General features: G+C 33.5%; 2 non-coding genes across 2 annotated transcripts in view; both read left to right on the top strand.

Moving 5' to 3' along the window:
• Nucleotides 1–148, top strand: part of LOC122322719 — a 179-nt gene extending 31 nt beyond the window's left edge. Inside the window, exon 1 of the ribosomal RNA XR_006246791.1 lies at nucleotides 1–148. This exon is cut by the window's left edge and continues 31 nt beyond it. This is a non-coding gene — a ribosomal RNA (5.8S ribosomal RNA).
• A 381-nt stretch (nucleotides 149–529) lies between these two features.
• LOC122322744 lies at nucleotides 530–4,487 on the top strand. Its single transcript, XR_006246816.1, has one exon. It is a non-coding gene; the product is annotated as a large subunit ribosomal RNA (ribosomal RNA).
• The last annotated feature ends 3,013 nt before the right edge of the window (nucleotides 4,488–7,500 follow it).

Genomic DNA, 7,500 nt, shown 5'->3' with positions numbered 1-7,500 from the left:
GTCGATGAAGAACGCAGCAAACTGTGCGTCATCGTGTGAACTGCAGGACACATGAACATCGACATTTTGAACGCATATCGCAGTCCATGCTGTTATGTACTTTAATTAATTTTATAGTGCTGCTTGGACTACATATGGTTGAGGGTTGTAAGACTATGCTAAATAAGTTGCTTTAAATGTTTTTTAATATTTGAGCATATGGTATATTATTGGATAAATAATGTGTGCACTTTATTAGTGCACACACGAAATATTCATAATATTAATTTATATATGGATATACATACCAACTCTCATTGTGTATAATTTGTATGAGAAAACTGAAGATATATATTTTCTTTTTCAAATTCAAATAATATCGAGAAATGTCTAGCATAAAAATGAAATGAAAGTTTTTTTTTCATCTAGAATTGTCTCGATTATTATTGATGCGATAAGAAAACTGTTGTAAATATTATTATTCTTCAAGAATTAGTGTATTCATAATATTGAATATTATATCATAGTATTCAATAAAAATTGTTTTATACAACCTCAACTCATATGGGACTACCCCCTGAATTTAAGCATATTAATTAGGGGAGGAAAAGAAACTAACAAGGATTTTCTTAGTAGCGGCGAGCGAAAAGAAATCAGTTCAGCACTAAGTCACTTTGTCTATATGGCAAATGTGAGATGCAGTGTAAGGAACATCAATATTCTAGTATGAGAAATTAACGATTTAAGTCCTTCTTAAATGAGGCCATTTACCCATAGAGGGTGCCAGGCCCGTATAACGTTAATGATTACTAGATGATGTTTCCAAAGAGTCGTGTTGCTTGATAGTGCAGCACTAAGTGGGTGGTAAACTCCATCTAAAACTAAATATAACCATGAGACCGATAGTAAACAAGTACCGTGAGGGAAAGTTGAAAAGAACTCTGAATAGAGAGTTAAATAGTACGTGAAACTGCTTAGAGGTTAAGCCCGATGAACCTGAATATCCGTTATGGAAAATTCATCATTAGAATTGTAATATTTAATTAATATTATAATAATAGTGTGCATTTTTTCCATATAAGGACATTGTAATCTATTAACATAATTAATTTATCAAAAAATTGTGAATTATTGATTATTTCAATTATAGTGCTTGCATTATAACATGATATAAATGTCATAAATTTGATAAAGTGCTGATAGATTTATATGAATACAGTGCGTTAATTTTTCGGAATTATATAATGGCATAATTTTCAATGATTTTTGTGTTTATTATATGCACTTGTATGATTAACAATGCGAAAGATTCAGGATACCTTCGGGACCCGTCTTGAAACACGGACCAAGGAGTCTAACATATGTGCAAGTTATTGGGATATAAACCTAATAGCGTAATTAACTTGACTATTAATGGGATTAGTTTTTTAGCTATTTATAGTTAATTAACACAATCCCGGGGCGCTCTATATAGTTATGTATAATGATATTTATATTATTTATACCTCTAACTGGAACGTACCTTGAGCATATATGCTGTGACCCGAAAGATGGTGAACTATACTTGATCAGGTTGAAGTCAGGGGAAACCCTGATGGAAGACCGAAACAGTTCTGACGTGCAAATCGATTGTCAGAATTGAGTATAGGGGCGAAAGACCAATCGAACCATCTAGTAGCTGGTTCCTTCCGAAGTTTCCCTCAGGATAGCTGGTGCATTTAACTGTTGTATAAAATAATCTTATCTGGTAAAGCGAATGATTAGAGGCCTTAGGGTCGAAACGATCTTAACCTATTCTCAAACTTTAAATGGGTAAGAACCTTAACTTTCTTGATATGAAGTTTAAGGTTATGATATAATGTGCCCAGTGGGCCACTTTTGGTAAGCAGAACTGGCGCTGTGGGATGAACCAAACGTAATGTTACGGTGCCCAAATTAACAACTCATACAGATACCATGAAAGGCGTTGGTTGCTTAAAACAGCAGGACGGTGATCATGGAAGTCGAAATCCGCTAAGGAGTGTGTAACAACTCACCTGCCGAAGCAACTAGCCCTTAAAATGGATGGCGCTTAAGTTGTATACCTATACATTACCGCTAAAGTAGATGATTTATGTTACTTGTAATATAAATTTTGAAACTTTAGTGAGTAGGAAGGTACAATGGTGTGCATAGAAGTGTTTGGCGTAAGCCTGCATGGAGCCGCCATTGGTACAGATCTTGGTGGTAGTAGCAAATAATCGAATGAGACCTTGGAGGACTGAAGTGGAGAAGGGTTTCGTGTGAACAGTGGTTGATCACGAGTTAGTCGGTCCTAAGTTCAAGGCGAAAGCCGAAAATTTTCAAGTATAGAAAAATCAAAATATATTTTGCATCATACCGATTTTTATACACTTGAATAATTTTGAACGAAAGGGAATACGGTTCCAATTCCGTAACCTGTTGAGTATCCGTTTGTTATTAAATATGGGCCTCGTGCTCATCCTGGCAACAGGAACGACCATAAAGAAGCCGTCGAGAGGTATCGGAAGAGTTTTCTTTTCTGTTTTATAGCCGTACTACCATGGAAGTCTTTCGCAGAGAGATATGGTAGATGGGCTAGAAGAGCATGACATATACTGTTGTGTCGATATTTTCTCCTCGGACCTTGAAAATTTATGGTGGGGATACGCAAACTTCTCAACAGGCCGTACCAATATCCGCAGCTGGTCTCCAAGGTGAAGAGTCTCTAGTCGATAGAATAATGTAGGTAAGGGAAGTCGGCAAATTAGATCCGTAACTTCGGGATAAGGATTGGCTCTGAAGATTGAGATAGTCGGGCTTGATTGGGAAACAATAACATGGTTTATGTGCTCGTTCTGGGTAAATAGGGTTTCTATCATTTATGGTAGATTCTTGTTCCCCGGATAGTTTAGTTACGTAGCCAATTGTGGAACTTTCTTGCTAAAATTTTTAAGAATACTAATTGGGCAACTGATTAGTTCTTTTAAATTATAACGATTATCAATTAACAATCAATTCAGAACTGGCACGGACTTGGGGAATCCGACTGTCTAATTAAAACAAAGCATTGTGATGGCCCTAGCGGGTGTTGACACAATGTGATTTCTGCCCAGTGCTCTGAATGTCAAAGTGAAGAAATTCAAGTAAGCGCGGGTCAACGGCGGGAGTAACTATGACTCTCTTAAGGTAGCCAAATGCCTCGTCATCTAATTAGTGACGCGCATGAATGGATTAACGAGATTCCTACTGTCCCTATCTACTATCTAGCGAAACCACAGCCAAGGGAACGGGCTTGGAATAATTAGCGGGGAAAGAAGACCCTTTTGAGCTTGACTCTAATCTGGCAGTGTAAGGAGACATAAGAGGTGTAGAATAAGTGGGAGATATTAGACTTCGGTTTGGTATCGACAATGAAATACCACTACTCTTATTGTTTCCTTACTTACTTGATTAAATGGAACGTGTATCATTTCCTAGCCATTATACGGATGTATTTATTATATCTTATGGTATTGGGTTTTGATGCAAGCTTCTTGATCAAAGTATCACGAGTTTGTTATATAATCGCAAACAAATTCTTTAATAAGAAAATGCATTTATGTATTTTTGATTTAAAAATTTGGTATAACTCCAATTACTCAGGTATGATCCAATTCAAGGACATTGCCAGGTAGGGAGTTTGACTGGGGCGGTACATCTCTCAAATAATAACGGAGGTGTCCCAAGGCCAGCTCAGTGCGGACAGAAACCACACATAGAGCAAAAGGGCAAATGCTGACTTGATCTCGGTGTTCAGTACACACAGGGACAGCAAAAGCTCGGCCTATCGATCCTTTTGGTTTAAAGAGTTTTTAACAAGAGGTGTCAGAAAAGTTACCATAGGGATAACTGGCTTGTGGCGGCCAAGCGTTCATAGCGACGTCGCTTTTTGATCCTTCGATGTCGGCTCTTCCTATCATTGTGAAGCAAAATTCACCAAGCGTTGGATTGTTCACCCATGCAAGGGAACGTGAGCTGGGTTTAGACCGTCGTGAGACAGGTTAGTTTTACCCTACTAATGACAAAACGTTGTTGCGACAGCATTCCTGCGTAGTACGAGAGGAACCGCAGGTACGGACCAATGGCACAATACTTGTTCGAGCGAACAGTGGTATGACGCTACGTCCGTTGGATTATGCCTGAACGCCTCTAAGGTCGTATCCGTGCTGGACTGCAATGATAAATAAGGGGCAATTTGCATTGTATGGCTTCTAAACCATTAAAAGTTTATAATTTATTTTATAAACGACAATGGATGTGATGCCAATGTTATTTGTAACATAGTAAATTGGGAGGATCTATGATCACCTGATGCCGTGCTAGTTACATATTTAAACATTATTTAATACAATGACAAAGCCTAGAATCAATTGTAAACGACTTTTGTAACAGGCAAGGTGTTGTAAGTGGTTGAGCAGCTGCCATACTGCGATCCACTGAAGCTTATCCTTTGCTTGATGATTCGAAAATGTTAATAAAACAACAAATATAAAATATAATATGTGTGTTATGGTTGTTAAACACCAACTAAAACATATATATATATATATATTGTATGAGTTGTTTAAAGGTGCCATATTTGTTAATTTACTTATGATATTTTATATATTTCTTTGTAAGTTGATAATGTGTGGACCGGACCTTAAGAAAATGTTATATACAAAAAGCTTTTTGATGATGCAATACAAAATTTATGTTATTTTATAAATAACATTCTTTTCAGAATAATTGAATTGTTATTGAAAGGAATAAAGAAATTAAATTGTTTTAAACAAAACAGAGAAAGAAGAACACACATTTTATTATATATATCAGTATATATATATATATATATATATATATATATATATGTATATATATATATATATATGATAACTGCGAAAGGCAATAGAAAACACAAAAAAATAAATATATGAAATCATATTAAAAATATATTATAATTCAATCAATGGAGAACAGTAATATGCGAATGAAAAATTTACACTCTTAAACATAAATGTTATATTTAGTGTGAAATAGAAGTTTATATTTTATTTGATATTGCATAATAATAATAAACCGATTAATAAAATTTACACTCATGAGACTTGGAATTGTTATGAAATTCAATTCAGTGTTTTCCAATACAAAATGTCAAATAATATCATGAAACATATAAATTACATGTTAGATAATAACATATGACACAAACAATGTGATATAATAGAATTTAACATGTAAAATAAATGTTGGGTAATAACGTATGGAACAACTCTACTACAATAAAAAATGTTTGCTATAGACAAAATTATATATGGAAATCACATGATTGTGGAGTATTGTCTTGCCGGCAGCCGTCAATTATAGTTCAAATTATTAAATATTTAAGTTATTCGTGTGTTATATTTAAATTAATACATGAAGAATTAATAGTGAGTGGTTGCATTTGAAAAAAGTATCATTCTTAAGGAAATGGTGTTCAAAAACCTATATATGGAGTGGTGTCGCGCACGGCAAGTCATATGAGAAAAAGTAAAAGTAACAAAATAATATGACTGTGGAGTATTGTCTTGCCGGCATGGGTCATTTATTGGGCAAATTATGAAATGTTATGAAATTCAATTCAGTGTTTTCCAATACAAAATGTCAAATAATATCATGAAACATATAAATTACATGTTAGATAATAACATATGACACAAACAATGTGATATAATAGAATTTAACATGTAAAATAAATGTTGGGTAATAACGTATGGAACAACTCTACTACAATAAAAAATGTTTGCTATAGACAAAATTATATATGGAAATCACATGATTGTGGAGTATTGTCTTGCCGGCAGCCGTCAATTATAGTTCAAATTATTAAATATTTAAGTTATTCGTGTGTTATATTTAAATTAATACATGAAGAATTAATAGTGAGTGGTTGCATTTGAAAAAAGTATCATTCTTAAGGAAATGGTGTTCAAAAACCTATATATGGAGTGGTGTCGCGCAAGGCAAGTCATATGAGAAAAAGTAAAAGTAACAAAATAATATGACTGTGGAGTATTGTCTTGCCGGCATGGGTCATTTATTGGGCAAATTATGAAAAAATGAAGTTAATCTTGTATTATATTTTATTTAATACATGAAGAATTAATGTTGGGTGGTAGCATTTGAAAAAAGTATCATGCTTAAAGAGATGGTGTTCAAAAACCTATATATGGAGTGGTGTCGCGCAAGGCAAGTCATATGAGAAAAAGTAAAAGTAACAAAATAATATGACTGTGGAGTATTGTCTTGCCGGCATGGATAATTTATTGGGCAAATTATGAAAAAATGAAGTTAATCTTGTATTATATTTAATTTAATACATGAAGAATTAATGTTGGGTGGTAGCATTTGAAAAAAGTATCATGCTTAAAGAGATGGTGTTCAAAAACCTATATATGGAGTGGTGTCGCGCAAGGCAAGTCATATGAGAAAGAGTAAAAGTAACAAAATAATATGACTGTGGAGTATTGTCTTGCCGGCATGGATAATTTACTGGGCAAATTATGAAATAATGAAGTTAATCTTGTATTATATTTAATTTAATACATGAAGAATTAATGTTGGGTGGTAGCATTTGAAAAAAGTATCATGCTTAAAGAGATGGTGTTCAAAAACCTATATATGGAGTGGTGTCGCGCAAGGCAAGTCATATGAGAAAAAGTAAAAGTAACAAAATAATATGACTGTGGAGTATTGTCTTGCCGGCATGGATAATTTATTGGGCAAATTATGAAATAATGAAGTTAATCTTGTATTATATTTAATTTAATACATGAAGAATTAATGTTGGGTGGTAGCATTTGAAAAAAGTATCATGCTTAAAGAGATGGTGTTCAAAAACCTTTATATGGAGTGGTGTCGCGCAAGGCAAGTCATATGAGAAAGAGTAAAAGTAACAAAATAATATGACTGTGGAGTATTGTCTTGCCGGCATGGATAATTTATTGGGCAAATTATGAAATAATGAAGTTAATCTTGTATTATATTTAATTTAATACATGAAGAATTAATGTTGGGTGGTAGCATTTGAAAAAAGTATCATGCTTAAAGAGATGGTGTTCAAAAACCTTTACATGGTGAGTGGTGTGTGCTCATCTATTATATGAAGATTTCATATAATTTATTAAAGATTATGTTATACGCTCATGTTTGTGTTTGAGTATGTTCGTTCGTTATTAATAATAATTGCTTGGCTGCGATAAAAAAAGATAATTGCGGAATTTGCCAAGGTATGTTGTTGGAAATATTGTATTAAAATCTTTATTTCCACAATATATTATAATAGGTTTCCTTTTATCGTTAATTTCTCTCTTATAACAAACAAATGTAACCGATTGAAAATTGATATAGCAGATGTGGATGCATTTGTTGTGTCAATGAGTAAATTGGTTAAAACATGTCATATTTTTATATATTATTTGTCATCATTAAAAAATTCACATTTCTTTGCTGAATGTG

This window comes from Drosophila grimshawi, unplaced genomic scaffold (assembly GCF_018153295.1).
Source record: "Drosophila grimshawi isolate 15287-2541.00 unplaced genomic scaffold, ASM1815329v1 contig_60, whole genome shotgun sequence".
NCBI classification, from domain to species: domain Eukaryota; kingdom Metazoa; phylum Arthropoda; class Insecta; order Diptera; family Drosophilidae; genus Drosophila; species Drosophila grimshawi.
This window is presented reverse-complemented; position numbering and strand designations above follow the sequence as displayed.